The sequence below is a fragment of the Ovis canadensis genome, chromosome 3 (assembly GCF_042477335.2).
Source record: "Ovis canadensis isolate MfBH-ARS-UI-01 breed Bighorn chromosome 3, ARS-UI_OviCan_v2, whole genome shotgun sequence".
In the NCBI taxonomy this organism is placed as follows: domain Eukaryota; kingdom Metazoa; phylum Chordata; class Mammalia; order Artiodactyla; family Bovidae; genus Ovis; species Ovis canadensis.
Genome location: NC_091247.1, coordinates 6,549,562 through 6,568,186, shown reverse-complemented (window position 1 = coordinate 6,568,186; position 18,625 = coordinate 6,549,562). Strand labels below are relative to the sequence as shown.

Genomic DNA, 18,625 nt, shown 5'->3' with positions numbered 1-18,625 from the left:
TTAAGAGGCAGCAGCGTATGGATGAAGTTATTGACATAAAGAATGTGGAGAGGCGCACAGAACATGAAAAGTTGTGTCTTGGAATTTTTCTAACAATAATTACATTGTGTACAAAGGGCAGTAAGGAGGCTGGTGCTGGCTGGATGTACAACAAATTAAAGGCCCCAGAAAGCAGAAGACCCAGGCCAGTGAATGAGGGGTGCCCTCAGCCAACTGTAATGTGATTTTATCCTGCATCCTGAAATGAAAAGAGAAGGTAACAAATCATATGTGTAGAAAAAGCACCCAAGTTCTGACTGGACTGGAGACCAAGCAGATGAGACTTGGAGGGGAAATTGCTCTGGAACATACTGCTTTAAGAAGCTGCAGTGAGCTTCTGACCTATCTCAACGTTCTTAGAAAATCTTAATCACTCTCTGCCCCCTTCTCTGTTCCTTTGGATACAGTAAAAGCAACAAACAAGCAAAAACAGACATCTGTAACTGCCCCAAACAGGTTATGTGAGAGAGATAGCAAAGAATAAGATTTTGAAGGAAAAAACATTTCAAGGAGCATTCACTATTTTTCATTAAAAAAAAAAAAAAAGAAAAAAAACCCACTAACTTTGTAAATGATATTTCATGGTAATATATATTTTTTTAATTAGAGGAAAATTGCTTTACAATGGTTCGTTAAGTTTCTGCCTGTAAATGATATTTTCAATGGTACTCCTCCCGATAGACATTGTCAAATATCTAAGTAGAGGAAGAAAAGAATTAAGGGTGATGGGTAGGGTGGGGTAAATTAGGAGTTTGGGATTAACAGATACACACTACTGTATAGGGCTTCCCTGGTGGCTCAGAAGGTAAAGAATCCACCTGCAATGCGGGAGACCTGGGGTTCGATCCCTGGGCTGGAAAGATCCGCTGGAGGGCATGGCAACCCACTCCAGTATTCTTGCCTGGAGAATCCCCATGGACTGTAGCCCGCCGGGCACCTCTGTCCACGGGTGTCACAAAGAGCCGCAAAGAGTCAGACACAACTAAGCAACTAAGCAGTGCTGTATATAAAGTAGACAAACCACAAGGACCTACTGTGTGGCATTGGGAACTATACTCACTCTCTTGTAATAATCTATAACTGAAAGGAATCTGAAAAAAAAAAAAAAATATATATATATATATAAAATTGAATCACTGCTCTGTACACCGGAAACTAACACATTGTAAATCAGCTATACTTCAATGAAAGGATGAAGGAAGGAAGGAAGGAAGGAGGATGAACCTATAAAAACTAGGTTCAGAAAGCTGGGTCTAGCTTGAAATTGTAGTGGGCTGCATCAATGCTAAATGAAGATGGAAATTAGTCAGAGAACAAAACCTTGCTCTTTGTAAGAAAAAAAAAAAAACGCTCTCATTGCTTAGTCAAGTTTGTTAAGATGAACGTTTTTAAAACAAACGCTCGGGATCATCGCCATCTGGCCTCGACCTGGAATGGAATCTTCTCATTCATTTCCAGGTATCTGTGCATCAGCTTGGACATGGAAGGCTGTCTAAATATGAACTGGCTTCTTTCCCGGGCCGGCTCCATCAGCAGGTGCAAGAGTTCAGTCCCCTCCCCCTCCTCCAGCTGGCCAGCCATCCTCTAAGTCCTAGAGAACTCACTGTACCTCTCAAACATCCCACACCATCCTCTACAGGTTTAAGACTAACGCAAGGGCAGAAGAAAAGAGGGGGAGGGAGAGAGGAGGAAACCACATTCCGAATACCAGGAGGAACTTTGAAGGCGGTCCAAAGACTAATGAAGAGCAAAGTATATAAACTAAACTTTTAATGAGAAGGAAAAGCCAGATTTTAAAACTCTGACTTACTTCTAAACTCTATAAATTATTTCCAGGTGTGTGTGTGGGATCGGGCAGAATATTAGAGAAATACCATAGGGGAACATTTTTGTTTAAGTCCTGGCACCTGAAATTTAGTTAACACCAATGAAAAAGATTAAACACGTAGCAATTAACTCACTTCCAATGTTACGTAAAGAAGGTTCAGGGACTTCCCTGGTGGTCCAGTGGTTAAGAATCTACCTTCCATCCATAAGAGAGAAAAAAAAAAAGAATCCACCTTCCAGCATAAGGGTCACGGGTTCAATCCCTAGTCGGGAAACTAAGATTGCATACGCCACCGAGCAACTAAGCTTGCATGCCACAACTACAGAATTTTTGAGAGTTTGTTTTGTGACCAGGAGAGCTCTTATTTGTACGAAACAGTTTTTAAAATACAGAATAAAATAGTTTTATTTCTACTATTATTCACAACATCTGGTCCAAATACTACATATTTTTTAAATACTCAAGTTTAAAGAAGGCATGTTAGAAAAACTAATGAAAGATCCTGCGTGATGAAGACCTGACACATACCAATAAATAATAAAAAAGTATTTTAAGAAATATTAATTCATCTGGTGACAAACTTTACCCAAGCCTATTTATAAAATTGATTCGTCACACATACTGTGATCATTTTTATCTTCCATGGTAGAACCAGATTGCTATTTACTGTAGTTCCTTTCTCCATTTTAAAAAATCTGGAATTCCAAACACGTCTGTTCCCAAAGGTTTTGGACAGTGGATGTCAGACCTAATTTGGGGAAATCAGTTGCTCAATAAGACAAGATAGGGAAAAAAAGTATAAGGATTGGAAGGGAAGAAATATGTCATTCACAGAGCATATGATTAATAATGTAGCACAGACAAAAGAATCCAGTGATAACTTTTAAGAACTAAGAGCTTAATACAGTTGCTGGATATAAAATCAATGTCTAGGGCGCAACTGCTTTTCAATACAAGAGCAACAAGCCGAACATGAAGTCTGAGCAACAATATCATTCACAATAGCATGAAAAATTGCAACTGGGTAGAAATGAACTTAATAAAAAATCTGTGAGACCGTCAGGGAGAAAACAATTAAATCTTCTTGAGACATTAAAGAAACCCAGAAGAAATGCAGAGATACAAGGCTCCATAATGTAAATATATCAAATCATTCCCAAATTATCTATAGATCTAATGCAGTTTCAATTAAAAGCCCAACAAGTTTCCGGAGAATGTAATTCAAAGACTAAACGGAGCTGCAAAAATCAGTCAACAGACAAAACACTCTTGAAAAGCAAGGGGGGGTATTGGCCACACCCAACACAGACTTACTGTGAAGTTAATGAAAAGGCTGTGTGGTGTTGGCCAGGGACAGAAAAACAGGAGAATGCAAAGAAGAGAAGGCCAGGAACAGGCCCAAGCCAAAAAAGACTTTGTCTAGATAACAGGTAATCCTATAGAAAAGTCAGAGAAGCTAACGGCAGGATCCGGAGGCTAGAATGAATTGGTTTGAACTCCAGCTCTTTGGGGCTTTCCTGGGGGACTCAGATGGTAAAGAATCTGCCTGTAGTGCAGGAGACCGGGGTTCAGTCCTTGGGTTGGGAAGATCCCCTGAAGAAGGGAATGACAACCCACTCCAGTATTCTTGCTTGGAGAATCCCATGGACAGAGGAGCATGGGGGTCACAGAGAATTGAACAGGACTGAGTAACTAACACTTTCACTTTAGCTCTTTGATAGAACAGCTATGTCACATGGACCACGTTACTTAAACTCTCTGCGTTTGTTTCTTGTCTAAAAACTGGGAATAATAGCAGGATCTGTTTGTAGGAATTTGTATAAGGATTTGTATAAGCTGTCTCACACTGAGAACATTGCTTGGTACACGGTTAGTCCTTAGTGAGTGTTAATACTAGCATCATGACCATCATCACACCATCATGATCAAAGGTCAATGGGGAAGAAACAAGCTGTTCAATAAAAGGTGCTGGGATAACTGTATATCTGTTGGGGAAAACGAAATCAAAACTCTCTTTTACAATATATACACAAAATAATTCCAGGTAGATTAAGGACCTAAATGGAGACAAGCAAGACGGTTAACACTTTTAGAAGACAATATACAAGAATGCTTTTCCACCTTGAGGTAGGAAAGGATTTTTAAACAAGATACAAAAATGCATGTACCATAAAGAAAAATAAATTGATAAGCTTGTCTGTGTAAAAACTAAAAACTTCTGTTCGTGAAAAGATACCATGAGGAAAATGAAACGATACATGATAAGCTGGGAGAAGATATTTGTAATACATGATCAACAAAGGATTAGTAAGTATCTACAATATATTAATAGAAGGAATAGACAAACCAAATTTTTTTAATTGATGTATAACTGATATATAACATTATATTAGTTTCAGGTATACAAAATAATTATTTGATATTTACATATATCCTGAAATGATTGCAACAGTAAGTCAACATCTGTCACCATACATAGTTACAAAACTTGTTTTTCCTTTGAGATGAGAATTAAATTTCTGAAAAAGAGGAAAGAAACTCAATAGGAAAGAAGGGAAATCATAATAACTTAAAGAATGAATATCAAGTCACAGAATTGACAAAACTAAACTACTGTTTACTGGTATATTCATAAGTGATGAAAAACTACAAAGAAAAACTGAAGTGTTTTTAATACAAAATTTTGAATAATGCTCCATTAGGGCAGTACGACAGGAAGGGGAGATGTGATCGGGCTCATAGGGGACTTCTGGATGGAGTAAAGCTCTATTTCTTTCCCTGGATGAAACGCTCATGGATGTGCATTTCACTGTTTCTGCACACACCATTCTATCCATACACAGCTTCATACACTGATTTATAATATATCATACTGCTCATTGCTCATGCATGCTCAGTCATGTCTGACTCTTTTCAACCCTGTGGACTGTAGACCACCAGGCTCCTCTGCCCATGGGATTTCCCAGGCAGGAATACTGGAGTGGGTTGCCATGCCCTCCTCCAGGGGGTCTTCCCCTCCCAGGGATGAAATGGGTCTCGTGTGTCTCCTGGCAGGCGGACTCTACCACTGAGCCACCTGACTCAATTATACTATACTAATTATACCATAAATAATATGTAATTATTAGTTTACAGTTTGATTAATGAGGAAACCTTCAATATAAGAGGAACTTAAGATCACTGAAACCTCTGCCAACGGGAAATCAAAAATGAAGATACATTCATGAAAGAAAAAAAGAAGTCAATAGAAAAATCTATTACATTAAATATTGAACTATTACTTTTTCCTTGATTGATGGGCTTCTTAGTTTGTTCCCATAAAAAATATAAAATGTTCTTCAGAAGATGGGCATCATTTAATACCCAAGTATGGATTGATTATTGATTGCAAAAAATACTTCACACTTCCAAGCAAAAAACTTTAAAAATCCAAGACCATTATTGTCTAAGAGCCAAAAATATTTTTCACATACTATCACAGGAATATAATAGATAATTCTTCTCAAATAAAATGCTGATGAAGGCTAAGACAACACATTATATTACAGGGTACGCAACATACGCTATGTCTTCTCTATAACAAAATCACATTCATCCATTCATTCACTCATCCAGTGATATTTTACTGAGCACCAACTATGTGTCAAACACTGGAGGGCGTAGCAGCAAAGAGAAAACATAAATTTTCTATTCTTATGGAGCTTATGTACTAGCAGATCTTGACTGTATTAAACTATAAAAAAATCTCAGAAAGATTAATCCAAAATTAGCTTACAGTCCCATGAGAAGAACTACTAGTTCTCCAGATAACATCATTTTAAAACCCACTGATACCCATTAGCAGAAGTGACAGTCAAAATATTTAACAACCAAATATCAACAGACTCCCCATCCAATCAGAACAGAGGCCAGCTCTACTGGGGCATCCTGACTGAAAATCAGCCTTGTCTGTTGCCCAGATCTCTTCCAGATAAGGTGGACCAATTACAGTTACATCCCACCAACAGAGAATAAGGGTCCCTATCTTACTGAACATGACCAGAATTTAATATTACCATTTGTAAAGCAAAAAACAAAGGGTGCTGGGAAAACTGGACAGCTACATGCAAAAGAATAAAATTAGAACACTACCTAACGCCATACACAAAGATAAATTCAAAATGGATTAAAGAACTAAATGTAAGACCAGAAACTATAAAACTCTTAGAGGAAAACATAGGCAGAATACTCGATGACATAAATCAAAGCAAGATCTTCTATGACCCACGTCCTAGAGTAATGGAAATAAAAAATAAGCGAGTGGGACCTAATTAAACTTAAAGGCTTTTACACAGCAAAGGAAACTACAAACAAGGTGAAAAGACAATCCTCAGAATGGGAGAAAATAACAGCAAAGGAAACAACTGTCAAAGAATTAATTTCCAAAATATACAAGCAGCTCATACAATTCAACACCAGAAAAGCAAACAACCCAATCAAAAAGTGGGAAAGGGACCTGAGGAGACATTTCTCCAAAGACATACAGACGGCCAACAAGCACATGAAGAGATGCTCAGCATCACTCAGAGACATGCAAATCAAGCCTCCAGCAAGGTACCACCTCACATTAGTCAGAATGGCCATCACCAGACGACTACAAACAATAAACGCTGGATAGGGTGTGGAGAAAAGGGAACACCCTTGCATTTCTGCTGGGAATATAAACTGATATAGCCACTATGGAAGACGGTATGGAGATTCCTTAAAAAGCTAGGAATAAAACCACCATTTAACAGAGCAATCCCACTCCTAGGCATATTCCCTGAGGAAACCAAAGCTGAAAAAGACACATGTGCCCTAATGTTCACTGCAGCACTATTTACAATAGCTAGAACATGGAAGCAACCTAGATGTCCATCAACAGATGAACAGATAAAGAAGCTGCGGTACCTACGTACAACGGAATACTACTCAGGCCATAAGAAGGAATGTATTCTAATCAGTTCTAACGAGGTGGATGAACCTAGAACCTATCGTACAGAGTGAAGTAAGTCAGAAAGAGAAATAGAAATATCATATACTGGCACATATATATGGAATCTGAAGAGACGGCTCTGATGAATTTATTTTCAGGGCAGCAATGGAGAAAAAGACACAGAGAACAGACCCATGGACGTGGGGGCAGGAGAGGAAGGAGAAGGGGAGATGGATGCAGAGAGTAACATAGAAATTTACACCATATGTAAAACAGATAGCCAACGGGAATTTGCTGTATGACTCAGGGAACTCACACAGGGGCTCTGCGACAGGCTGAAGGCTGGGATGGGGAGGGAGGTGGGAGGGAGGGAAGTCCAGGAGGGAGGAGACACGGGTGTACCTATGGCTGATCCGTGTTGATGTATTACAGAAAATCACAAAATTCTGTAAAGCAATTATGCTTCAATTAAAATTTTTTTTTAATGAACAAAAAAAATTCATTTTGCCAATTTGTTAAACAAATTGCTTTATTATGCATTTCTTTGATGACTGATAAATTTAAGATTTTTACACAGGTTTATTAGCATTTGGAATTTCCTCTCATAACTATTCTCTTAACCTCTATTCACTTATCTATTAGAAATTTTGAATTTATCTTATTGCTTTGCATAAGCTCACCATTTCTTAAAAGTTTAAGCGTCATTGGTATAACTGTCTTTCGTAGTTTGTTGGATTTAAAATTGGATGTATATTTTTTATGCAGAGAAATGTAATATATGGTTATGGTTACCTCAGGGGATTAGAGAACTCTGAGGGTCCCCCCACTATTTTATACTTCTCTGTGCATTCCAAGTTTTCTTCAATGAGCATTTTTCCTGATTATCAATATGTTGCTGCTGCTAAATCGCTTCAGTCGTGTTCTGACTCTGTGCGACCCAAAGGACTGCAGCCTACCAGGCTCCTCTGTCCATGGGATTTTCCAGGCAAGAGTACTGGAGTGGGTCGCCATTGCCTTCTCTGATTATCAATATAGTTTGATGTTAAATTATTTTTGAAGATACCTAAGTAGAGGCTTCCCTAGTGGTCCAGTAGTTAAGAATCCACCTTTCAATGCAGGGGACACAGGTTTGATCCCTTGTCGGGGAACTAAGACCCCACATGCTGCAGGGCAACTAAGCCCGAACCACAGTTACTGAGGCTATGTGCTACAACTAAGACCCAGTGCAGCCTACAATACATACACACACACATATATATATTTTAGGACACCTAAGGAAATGGCATAAGTAAATATCTAGTATACTGGAAGTAACTCCATTTCCTTCCAGGCTGTGTGTGTGTTAGTCGCTCAGTCATGTCCGACTCTGCGACCCCATCAGCGGTAGCCCGCCAGGCGCTCTGTCCATGGGCTTTTCCAGGCAAGAATACTGGAGTGGGTTGCCATTTCCTTAATTCATGATAAAACTAGCATAAATGCTGCCCTTTTATTCAAGTATGGTGCTTCTACTAAAAGGGAAAACATCTCCACGGACTTACGTACATTAAACAAGAATCCGTGGCTCACTTTCAAATGTCTTTCTGTCTAAATCTCTAAATGCGCTGCCAAGTGCCGAGGCCTTCATAGTAATCCATTTACCAAAGATGCGCCGGGACTCTCACCTGTAACCCCAACACTAGTTACCTCTTCCATGGAGCACGACCTCATCTGAGCCTGACTCACCATGTCTTGCACCATCGAACAAGACTAACAGGGCACATGCCACCAGGGGGCCATTGTTAAATATTTGTGGAATGAATGAATTAGGGGAAACTTCTTCAGCTACAACTGTAACTTTTATTGTTTAATTCCTTCAAGCCCATGATCAGAATGAGTTTAGCTCACATACGTTGTTTCTATCCTGGATTTCAGGATGATGTGTGCTAGCCTTTCTGCCAAGAGCTAGGGCTGCAGTTGTGAGCAGAAAAGTACCCTGCTCTCAATGAGCCATTAAACATGTTACTTTTGAAAAACCTACAATAACATGAGATTTTACATATATGAGGTTGCTTTTTCTTTTTGGCCTTGTTTTCTACAACTTCCAATCACAATAACTAGGAGAACTAAAGTCCCTGAAAGTGAAAGTCACTCAGCTCATGGAATTCTCCAGGCCAGAATACTGGAAAGGGTAGCCTTTCCCTTCTCCAGGGGATCTTCCCAACCCAGGGATCGAACCCTGGTCTCCCCCATTGCAGGCGGATTCTTTACCAGCTGAGCCACAAGGGAAGCCCAAGAATACTGGAGTGGGTAGCCTATCCCTTCTCCAGTGGATCTTCTCAACCCAGGAATCAACCAGGGTCTCCATGCCCTTAAGTCTCTGAGCTCGGGTGCAAAAAAAAAACCCTTAAAATTCTAGTACATGGCTGCTTTCCCCAAGCTGTTACCAAGGAATGTGAGACAGCCAAATGTTTAGATATCTATAATCCTGGCACAAGTATTTTCTTTTCATTAATTATACATGAGTAGTCAGTTTTCTTGGCTACCCAGGTGGTGCTAGTAGTAAAGGACCCACCTGCCAATGCAGTAGACATAAGAGATACAGGTTTGATCTCTGCATCGGCAAGATCCTCTGGAGAAGGAAATTGGAAACTCACCCTAATATTCTTTCCTGGAGAATCCCCATGGATAGAGGAGGCTGGCGGGCTACAGCCCATAGGGTCACAAAGAGTCGGATACGACTGAAGTGACGTAGCACGCAGCACAGTCAGTTTTCTTAATAAGTAAAAGCTGCAAGGAGATCCAACCAGTCCATTCTGAAGGAGATCAGTCCTGGGTGTTTTTTGGAAGGACTGATGCTAAAGCTGAAACTCCAATACTTTGGCCACCTCATGCGAAGAGTTGACTCATTGGAAAAGACTCTGATGCTAGGAGGGATTGGGAGCAGGAGGAGAAGGGGACGACAGAGGATGAGATGGCTGGATGGCATCACCGACTCAATGGACATGAGTATGAGTGAACTCCGGGAGTTGGTGATGGACAGGGAGGCCTGGCGTGCTGCGATTCATGGGGTTGCAAACAGTCAGACACGATTGAGCAACTGAACTGAACTGATTCAAGTTTTAAAAATAAACACAAACAGATAGCTCAAAGAAAACCCATCGTGTTTGGCTCTGTTTTTGAGAGGTTGTAAAGTGTTTCTAGCTGCATCTTATTCCATTCTTTTGAGCTATTTCTGTGTCATGCTTTAAAAATGAACTAAAATGAGTAAACTAAAACCAAACAGCGTTGCTACAGACTCCGTGTTTTATTGCAGGGCAGAGGGAGGGAAGTTTGTGGACGCTGCAGCGTGAGGCACCACAGTTGGACCCCTGTCTCAGCGTCCCACCACGCTAACAGTGTAAAGTCACGTAACTTCTCTAAGTGCAAACCCACTCTTAAAGCCATTGAACTGTACACTTAAAAGTGGTTACAACAGCACATTTTATATTATGTATCAGTTCAGTTCAGTTGCTCAGTCCTGTCGGACTCTGTGACCCCATGGACTGCAGCACGCCAGGCTTCCCTGTCCATCGCCAACTCCCAGAGTTTACTCAAACTCATGTCTTAATAACTAAAAGCTATTCATGTTTAAAAAATCAACACAGATAGTTCAGAGATATATTATGTATATTTTACAACAAAAAAATTTTATGCGGACTTGCCTGATGGTCCAGTGGTAAAGAACCCCCCTTCCAACACAGGGGACATAGGTTTGATCTCTGGTCTGGGAAGATTCCACATGCCTTAGAGCAACTAAGCCTGTGAGCCAAAGCTACACCGCGCTCAAGGGCCCTAGGGGCGCAGCTAGCGAAGCCCGCCCGCCTAGAGCCTGTTTTCCGCAACAAGAGAAGCGAACCACAATGCAAACCCAGGTACTGCAACAAAGACCCAGTGCAACCATAAATAAGTAAAACCTCTGTTTATTCTAAGTAAAGGAAACAAAGTCCAATAACACAAGAAGAGGTCATAATAATAGTTGGTACTATACACAGCAATTGAAACAAAAGTCAAGTTCTTGCTTTAAGAAAGATTAAAACCTAATAGCTATTAACCTTGCTGTTCTCATCTGAGTGACCCAAAGCACTTCCAACATAGAATTTGGCTTGCAGAGTTACTTGCTTTTTTACTTATTACAAATAAAGGAATAGCAATACTGCTCAACAGAGCAAGCCAACCATATCCTGGTTACTGTCATACAACATCATTATATATTTGAATGTTTTAATATTCTTGAAACTAGAGCCTCACTCTTGGTGTAGTACCACCAAAAATGACTTTTTTAGTTTGGTAAAGAATTCACCTCCAATGCAGGAGACTCTGGTTTGATTCCTGGGTTGGGAAGATCCCCTGGAAGGGATAAGCTACCCATTTCAGTATTCCTGGGCTTCCCTGGTGGCTCAACTGGTAAAGAATCTGCCTGTAATATGGGAGACCTGGGTTCGATCCCTACCTTGGGAAGATCCTCTGGAGAAGGGAAAGGCTACCCACGCCAGTATTCTGGCCTAGAGAACTCCAGGGACTGCATAGTTCATGTGTTGCAAAGAGTTGGCCAAGACTGAGCGGCTTTTTTTTTCTTATAGTTTGCCTTCTCTAAAATGTAATATAGTTAGCATCAGACAGTGTGTAGCTTTCTCAGACCAGTTCTTTCACTTCAGTTCAGTTCAGTTCAGTTGCTCAGTCGTGTCCGACTCTTTGCGACCCCATGAATCTCAGCACGACAGGCCTCCCTGTCCATCACCAACTGCCGGAGTTCACTCAGACTCACGTCCATCGAGACCGTGATGCCATCCAGCCATCTCATCCTCGGTCATCCCTTTCTCCTCCTGCCCCTAATCCCTCCCAGCATCAGGGTCTTTTCCAATGAGTCAACTCTTTGCATGAGGTGGCCAAAATACTGGAGTTTCAGCTTTAGCATCATTCCTTCCAAAGAAATCCTAGGGCTGATTTCCTCCAGAATGGACTGGTTGGATCTCCTTGCAGTCCAAGGGACTCTCAAGAGTCTTCTCCAACACCACAGTTCAAAAGCATCAGTTCTTTGGCGCTCAGCTTTCTTCACAGTCCAACTCTCACATCCATACATGACCACTGGAAAAACCACAGCCTTGACTAGATGGACCTTTGCTGGCAAAGTAATGTCTCTGCTTTTCAATATGCTATCTAGGTTGGTCATACTTTCCTTCCAAGGAGTAAGCATCTTTTAATTTCATGGCTGTAGTCACCATCAGCAGTGATTTTGGAGCCCCCAAAAATAAAGTCTGACACTGTTTCCCCACCTATTTCCCATGAAGTGATGGGACCAGAGGCCATGATCTTTGTTTTCTGAATGTTGAGCTTTGGCCAACTTTTTCACTCTCCACTTTCACTTTCATCAACAGGCTTTTTAGTTTCTCTTCACTTTCTGCCATAAGGGTGGTGTCAGCAGTATGCATTTAAAGTTCCTCCATGTCATACAAAGACCTACTATATAGCACAGGGAACCCTAATCAATATTATGTAATAACCTACAGGGGAAAAGAATCTGAAAAAGCATGCATATATTTATGTGTATATGTGTGTGTCCCCGTATAACTGAATCACTGTGCTATAAACCTGAAACTTACATGATATTATAAATCAACTACACTTCAATTCAATTTTTTTTAATTCCTCCACATCTTTCTGTGACTTGATAGCTCATTTCTCTTTATTGCTGAATAATATTCCATCGTCTGAATATACCAGTTTGTTTTCCATTCACCTATTGAAAGACATCATGTTTCTTTCTTGAGTTTTGACAATTATAAATAAAGCTGCTATAAACATGGGTGTGTCTATCTGACTGATATTTTCCCTTCAGAAAAAAAAAATCTTGAATAATTTAAGGTGTGGAAAATTGTAGGCATGCCGTGCAATTTTTTTTTTTTTCAGGCAGTATTTGTAAAGATAGCATAAACGAACAAGACGGTGTTCACTTCCCCAGGGAAACCTCTTGAAACTCCTAGTCTTAGCTAGCTCCCCAATCATGGTCTCATAATATGATGTACTTCTCTTTTGTGGTAATGATAAGAGTATAAATCCACACTTATCTGGGCTGTTATTTGATTAGTAAGCTCTATGAGGGTAGGCACCCTCTGTGTGCTCACCCCTGTATTCCTCCAGGGTATAACAGAATGAGTATCTTGGCAAAATAACTATTTTAATAATATCAAAAGAGCCAGCGTTAGTGAAAAATTTCTTAAACTTAAAAAACATTTCAGGTCTTGAAAAGATTCAAACAGCATCTCATATACAGCTGATTAAAAATTACTGCAGAAAGAAAAAGACAAAAAAGAATTGCTAAGGTTCACTGCAATTTTCACTACCTCAAAACTGTGTTTTTAGACTTGTCTTCTAGCATATGGAGAACACTGGATTGTTTTTTTAATTGGAGTATGACTGCTCTACAATGTTGTGTTAGCTTCTGCTGCACAGCAACGTGACTCAGCTCTGTGTACACATGTATCCCCTCCCTCCCATCACTCCCTGGATTATTTTAAATGCAGTAAAGAAGAGTCCACTTTTATATACAGGCACTTACCACTTACTAAAATAAGAATACATGAATAAAGACCTGTGATGCATATATAAGCAACGGAATATTATTCAGTCATGAGAAAGAAGGAAATTCCAACATTTGTGACACATGAATAGACTTGGAAGGTATTATGCTACATGAAAGAAATTGGACACCAAAAGACAAGTATTGTATAGTGTCACTTGTATGTGGAATATAAAAAAGCCAAACAGAGAGTAGAATGGTGGTTACCAAGGACCAGGGGGTAGGACTAGGGGTGAATATGGGAATGGTGAGATGTTGGTGAAAGGGTGGAATTTTCCACTTAGAAGGTGAAAAGGTTCTCAGGATCTAATGTACAGCATGGTAATTATAGTTAATGATGCTATAAGTGAAGTGAATGAAGTCGCTCAGTCGTGTCCAACTCTTTGCGACCCCATGGACTATAGCCCTCCAGGCTTCTCTGTCCATGGGATTTTCCAGGCAATAGTACTGGAGTGGATTGCCATTTCCTTCTCCAGTGAATCTTCCTGACCCAGGGATGGAACCTGGGTCTCCTGCATTATAGACAGACGCTTTACCGTCTGAGCCACCCAGGAAGTCCTATAATATAATGATGCCATATTACACACCTAAAAGTTGTTAAGAGAGTAGCTCTTAACTGTTCTCACCACAAGAAAGAGATGATAACTACGTGGCATGATGGAGGTGTTAGGTAACTATGGTGGTAACCACTTTGTAATGCATAAGCATCAAATCAACAAGTTGTACTTCTTAAACTTATACCATGTTACATGTCAATTATGTCAATAAAGCTGGGATGAAGAATGTAAGGCAGCTAAATTGCACCACAAGAATTTCTACAAATTGAAAACTCTGCCCCATGAAAATCTGAAGTGGGGAATTTATTTCAAGCAAGTAAGTATCAGCTTTTCCTAGCTAGAAGTAATAAAATAACACATCAAAAAGACAATCAAATTGTCATATTTTTCCCCAGACAAAAGCCAACATACACCAGCCAAGATGATTTCCTGGGTTAAACCAACAATGGGATTGCATTGGTTTCATAAAAAGTCTTTATGAGTTTAACAGTGATTTTGGATGAAAGAGACATCATGGAGTAGAGTGATTTAAGAAAATATTTTGGAGTGATTTAAGAAAAATTTTGTAATTTGCTCCTGTGTTTACAAAAATCAATGAGTAAAGCTCCAAAAGAGCTGCCTGCTCCATCTGGGGCCCAAAGCTGCCACACAAATTCCTATTTGACAATAATTAACCGGAAAAAAATAAACAATACCCCTCCTGCTTGTTTAGCTGTTTGCTTTGGTTTTCTGAATGATGGCTGGCCAGGAAGGAACCTCGAGTTTTTCAAGTGGTCAAATGCGCAGTGCTGATCGTATCTCTGTAAACAGTGGACTATGTTCACAGGACCCCACTAGATTAAACACAAAAAAGCCTATAGAACGTGAAAGCAACCTGGACGTCCCTTAGGAGGCTGTTCTGATGATCTGCCTTTTAGGCAACAGAAGTGAAGTGAAGTGAAGTGAAGTGGCTCAGTTGTGTCCGACTCTTTGCGGCCCCTTGGAATATAGCCCACCAGGCTCCTCCGTCCATGGGATTTTCCGGGCAAGAATACTGGAGTGGGGTGCCATTTCCTTCTCCAGGAGATCTTCCCGACCCAGGGATTGAACCCAGGTCTCCCACATTGTAGGCAGACGCTTTACCGTCTGAGCCACCAGGGAAGTCTCAACAGAACTATGTTCCCATCATATTTCTCCATGTGGATACTGAAGAGGAAACTCCCATTGGCTGTCAACACACGGTACGAACTGCACTGATTCTGCCTGGGAGGAAATGTCATGCGTGCTTACTGTCACATCAGCAATACACGTGAACGTTGATTTTTCTCATTGAATTCGGGTACTTCAGAATTGCCCTGTGATTATTCTTGTGTTAGGCATTTCTTCCCCTATTTTGGTTTATTAAATGTTATCTATTTGAGACTAATAGTACAATAACAACTTTAAAATGATGGTTTCCGTAACATTTACACTACCTTACATCAACATAAAACCACAAGGTAGGACTTCCCTGGTAGTCCAGTGATTGAGACTACACCCTTCCAATGCAGAAGGAAATGGCAACCCGCTCCACTGTTCTTGCCTGGAGAGTCCCATGGATGGTGGAGCCTGGTGGGCTACAGTCCACGGGGTAGCAAAGAGTTGAACACGACTGAGCGACTTAACTAACTTCTAAAGCAGGGGCATGGGTTCAGTCCCTGGTCAGGGCACTAAGATCCCACACGCCCCATGACTTGGTCAAAAAATAAATAATAATAATAATAATAAACTACAGGAAAAAAAAAGGTACTAAAACTTTATTAAGAAGAAAGTGTTAGTTGCTTAGTCGTGTCTGACTCTTTGCAATCCCATAGACTATAGCCCGCCAGGCTCCTCTGTCCATGGGATTCTCCAGGCAAGAATACTGGAGAGGGTTGCCATTCCCTTCTCCAGGGGATCCTCCCAATCCAGGGATCGAACCCCAGGTCTCCTGCATTACAGGCAGATTCTTAACTGTCTGAGCCACCAGGGAAGCCCTAAGAATTTATTAACAACACCAAAAATTGCCAATAGGAAGAGAGCATTAATATGCTATGCCTACTCAGCAAAGAGAGAGTCCAAATTCAGACCTTGAGTTTCTTGTACTCGGCTCTGAATGCCTTAACAGATTCAAGGGAGGGAGCACTCCAGGACTTTGAAAAGCTGCCATCTTTTCAAGTGGCAGGCAGCCTTCAGCCTTTCATTCCCACTGCAGAACAGCAGAGAATGTAAAGCCCAACTGGCCCCTGTAGACCGTGGGTGTCAGGACATCCTCTGTTACTAAGACAAATCAAAATCACCATTAATAGATACTCTAGATCCCCACCTGCTTAAAAAAAAAAAAAAAAAAAAAAAAAACCCTTCTTCAAACAATGTCAAATTACTGGCTATTAATATTTTTCCAACATGCTTTTGACCTAACAGAAAACTGGCCATTCAGAACAAATGGGTTTTTAGGTACTGAAAAATGATGATAGCAGTTTCTAGAAACCTCACACCTGGTCGGCTTAAGGACGGCTGTCAGGTCTTTTCATATCCACCCCCTCGGCACCCGGTTCCGTGCTTTGCACACTGCATGTTTGTGGAAGCGAGTTACAACACAGGTAAACTGCATAATGTTTACAGTCGATCTAACTATAGTAGCTTTAAAAAAAACACACAACCACGTAGCTATTTTTAGTCCCACACAGTAATTACAGTAAGACGTAAAAAGTCAACCTTGACTGCTCACCGTCAGCTCCTTTCTCTTCTTTGGAACACTAACATTAGCCAACTGAACTGAAAGCCACTAAGTACTGGTTTGGGTAGATAGCTTAACAACTGATTTGGTGAAAAATTAATTTGCAAAGAGAACAATTCCCAATTAATTCTTCGAGTTTGGGCTAATGTTGTGGGTGTATTTTTTTTTTTTAATTGCACCTAATACACCCTTAGAACCTGTTTTGCAACAAAAGTTCTCAGACAATCATTAAGGAGACTTCAAACACAACACAGCAATCCTTTAATTACTTGGGAGAAAATTTCTAGGACCCTTCTGAGGAGTTAAAGCTCAACTGTTTTATATAGTGTTTACAATGGCTTTTAAATTTCCAAAGATCAAGAAGCTTCCCAGATTAGTTGTTTGTCATCTTAGAGATAACAAATATGCCCAGTACCAATCTGCTTTTTTTGTCTTAAACTGAGATGAAATTCACCTAACGTAAAATTAACACTCAAGTGTTGAGCAGATATCAAAAACATTTGATTATAAACAGTTAAGGAGAACTCAATACGTGCCTGTTGACAACACAGCTGTCAGATCTCTTTGGAGGATGATCTGATGACACTTATCCAAGTTTTTGGTATTTATCCCTCAAATATACTTACACTGATGCAAAATAACACAGAGAAGACTATTAATCTGCGCTGTTTTTAATAGGAAAATATACTGAAGGCAGTTTAATGATCATAGCAAATTTCAATATATCAGTATGATAGGATTTTATTAACCAAAAGTTAAGTTACATTAAATTACAGGAAATTATACTCAATATTTTGTTATAATCTATAAGGGGAAAGAATTTGAAAAAGAATATATACATAGTTAAATACATAGCCATATATATTTATGTAAGAGTTGACTCATTGGAAAAGACTCTGATGCTGGGAGGGATTGGGGGCAGGAGGAGAAGGGGACGACAGAGGATGAGATGGCTGGATGGTATCACTGACTCGATGGATGTGAGTCTGAGTGAACTCCGGGAGATGGTGATGGACTGGGAGACCTGGCGTGCTGCAATTCATGGGGCTGCAAAGAGTTGGACACAACTGAGCGACTGAACTGAACTGAACTGAGACACAGTTTTATATAAAACTATCACTTTGTTGTACACCTGAAATTAACACAACATTGTAAATCAACTATACTTGAATTTAAACAAAAAGAAAAAAGGAAAAAAGGGACACACAAAGAATGAGGTAGCTAAGGAAAAAGATGAAATAAAACACCAAGATATTATAAGTGATAAAAGGTAGCAAAAAGTGAGAATAGTATACTAACATTTCTATGGGGGAGTGGCATCTGCTTATCAACACTTGATAGCTCACTGGAGCTAGTACAGATGTGAGAGCTAGACCATAAAGAATTGAAGCATTTGAATTGTGGAGCTCGAGAAGACTCTTGAGGGTCCCTTGGACTGCAAGGAGATTACACCAGTCAATCCTAAAAGAAATCAACCCTGAATATTCACTGGAAGGACTGATGCTGAAGCTGAAACTGAAGCCCTGATACTTTGGCCACCTGATGTGAAGAGCTGACTCATTTGAAAAGACCCTGACTGAAGCCAAGAGGAGAAGGGGGTGACAGAGGATGAGATGGTTAAATAGCATTACTGACTCAATAGACATGAATTTGAGCAAACTCTGGGAGAAAATGGAGGACAGAGGAGCCTTGTGTGCTGCAGTCCGGGGCATCACAAAGAGTCAGACATGACTTAGCAACTGAAAACTAACAACTCACTGGAAGAAGTCACAAAAAAACACCAGTACAGTATATTAACGCATATATATGGAATTTAGAAAGATGGTAACAATGACTCTATATGCGAGACAGCAAGAGATAGATATAAAGAACAGATTTTTGGACTTTGTGGGAGAAGGCAAAAGTGGGATGATTC

At 40.2% G+C, this 18,625-nt stretch overlaps 1 protein-coding gene and 1 non-coding gene across 12 annotated transcripts in view; both read right to left on the bottom strand.

Moving 5' to 3' along the window:
- The window catches only part of FNBP1 (formin binding protein 1), a 135,464-nt gene that overhangs the window by 96,651 nt on the left and 20,188 nt on the right, over positions 1–18,625 (bottom strand). The gene's annotated exons all lie outside the window — the stretch shown is intronic.
- Positions 13,899–13,970, bottom strand: TRNAY-AUA (transfer RNA tyrosine (anticodon AUA)). Its single transcript has one exon. It is a non-coding gene; the product is annotated as a tRNA-Tyr (tRNA).